The sequence below is a fragment of the Choloepus didactylus genome, chromosome 9 (genome assembly GCF_015220235.1).
Source record: "Choloepus didactylus isolate mChoDid1 chromosome 9, mChoDid1.pri, whole genome shotgun sequence".
Taxonomy (NCBI): domain Eukaryota; kingdom Metazoa; phylum Chordata; class Mammalia; order Pilosa; family Megalonychidae; genus Choloepus; species Choloepus didactylus.
The window spans coordinates 41039326-41041831 of NC_051315.1; the positions used below are offsets into that span (position 1 = coordinate 41039326).

Below are 2506 nucleotides of genomic sequence, written 5' to 3' on the forward strand. Positions count from 1 at the left end.
TGTCAATGAAACTCCAGCACTGAATAGGAGTGAGAAAGCTGTGACCAAAGAGGGAGGGCTACTGTGGGTTACCTTGAATGAACAAATTAAAATTTTCTGTTAGCCTAGCCAGTGGTCCATCGATTTTATTGATTTTCTCAAAGAACCAACTTCTGGTTTTGTTGATTCTCTCTATTGTTTTCCTGTTCTCAATTGCATTTATTTCTGCTCTAATCTTTGTTATTTCTTCCCTTCTGCTTGCTTTGGGGTTAGTTTGCTATTCTTTCTCTAATTCCTCCAGGTGAGCAGTTAACTCTTCAATTTTTGCTCTCTCTTCTCTTTTAATATAGGCATTTAGGGCAATAAATTTCCCTCTCAGCACCACCTTTGCTGCATCTCATAAGTTTTGATAAGTTGTGTTTTCATTGTCATTTGCCTCGAGGTATTTACTAATTTCTCTTGTAATTTCTTCCTTTACCCACTGGTTTTCTAAGAGGGTGTTGTTTAGCATCCATATGTTTGTGAATTTTATGACCTTCTGCCTTTTATTTATTTCCAACTTCATTCCACTGTGGTCTGAGAAAGTGTTTTGTATAATATCAATATTTTTAAATTTGTTGAGACTTGCTTTGTGACCCAACATGTGGTCTATCCTAGAGAATGTTCCATGAGCACTTGAGAAAAAAGTGTATCCTGCTGTTGTTGGATGTAGTGTTCTATAAATGTCTGTCAAGTCTAGTTCATTTATCATACAATTCAACATCTCTGTTTCTTTAGTGATCCTCTGTCTAGATGTTCTATCCATTGATGAGAGTGGTGTATTGAAGTCTCCAACTATTATTGTAGAGGTATCTATTTCTCCTTTCAGTGATCGCAGTGTTTGCCTCATGAATTTTGGGGCATTCTGGTTTGGTGAATAAATATTTATGACTGTTATGTTTTCTTGATGAATTGACCCTTTTATTAATATATAGTGTCCTTCTTTGTCTCTTTTAATTGTTTCGCTTTTGAAGTCTAACTTGTCTGATATTAATATAGCTACTCCCGCTTTTTTCTGGTTGTTGTTTGCATGAAATATCTTTTTCCAACCTTTCACTTTCAGTCTATGTTTGTCCTTGTGTCTAAAGTGAGTTTCTTGTAGACAGCATATAGATGGGTCCTGTTTTTTAATCCATTCTGCCAGTCTGTGTCTTTTTATTGGGGAGTTTAATCCATTTACATTTAATGTTATTACTGTAAGGGCAGTACTTTCTACTACCATTTTGTTTTTTGGAATTTATATGTCATATCTTATTTTTTCCTCTCCTTTTACCTTTCCTGATAATCTTCATTTCTGCACTCTTCTCCAACTCTCTCTCTCCTGTCTTTTCCTATCAGCCTGTAGCGCTCCCTTTAGTATTTCTTGTAGTGCTGGTCTCTTATTCACAAACTCTCTCAGTGTCTGTTTGTCTGAAAATGTTTTAATCTCTCCCTCATTTTTGAAGGAAAGTTTTGCTGGGTATAGAATTCTTGGTTGGCAGTTTTTCTCTTTCAGTATCTTAAATATATCATGCCACTGTCTTCTTGCCTCCATGGTTTCTGCAGAGAAATCTGTACATAGTCTTATTGACTTTCCCTTGTATGTGATGGATTGCTTTTCTCTTGCTGCTTTCAGAATCCTCTCTTTGTCTTTAACATTGGACAATCTGACCAGTAAGTGTCTTGGAGTAGGTCTATTGGGATCTATTCTATTTGGGGTACGTTGTACTTCTTGAATCTCTAATTTTCTGTCTTTTATAAGAGTTGGGAAATTTTCAGTGAAAAAATATGGAACGCTTCACGAATTTGCGTGTCATCCTTGTGCAGGGGCCATGCTAATCTTCTCTGTATCGTTCCAATTTTAGTATATGTGCTGCCGAAGCGAGCACTGAACAAATTAAAATTTTAAATTAATTTTATTAATTGGGCACAAGGCAAGTGGGCTAGAATAGTGTACAAATATTGTCATTTAATCCACACACTACTCTATGAAGTAGGGATTATGTTTACCAGATTACAAATGAGGGCATTGAGGACTAGAAGGTTTGTGTGACCCATCCAAAGACACTACTGGCAAAGGGCAGGACTAGTGTCTCGGGATAGTACTAGAAAATTTTCTAAGGACTGGTATGCCACTACCTGCTGAGTGATATTTGGGGGTCCTGGAGGGTAGATGGAATTAGTAGATCTGATAGGTGTAAACAAATTGTTTTTAATTGTGGGTTTGAGTTGGTATTGGTATGAATTTTTGTTACTCAATTTTCTCAGTGAAAAAATGGGATAATAATAATAACTGCTCATAAGATAGTTTTGAGGATTAATATGTTAATACTGCTAACTTTAAAATAATACTACTCATAAGGTAAATGCTTAAAAATGTTAGCTATTGTTAGTTTTCCTTCAAATATAATGAATTTAATAGGCAATAAAAGAATGCAATTGAAATAGTTAAGAATAATTGGTTCCTTCTGTAATCTCTGGGCCTGGGTGCTACTTTTCCCCTAGAAGA

At 35.6% G+C, this 2506-nt stretch overlaps 1 non-coding gene across 1 annotated transcript; it reads right to left on the bottom strand.

The window, feature by feature from the left end:
* Positions 1–1779: 1779 nt before the first annotated feature.
* Positions 1780–1886, bottom strand: LOC119545051. Its single transcript, XR_005219028.1, has one exon. It is a non-coding gene; the product is annotated as a U6 spliceosomal RNA (small nuclear RNA).
* Positions 1887–2506: the final 620 nt, after the last annotated feature.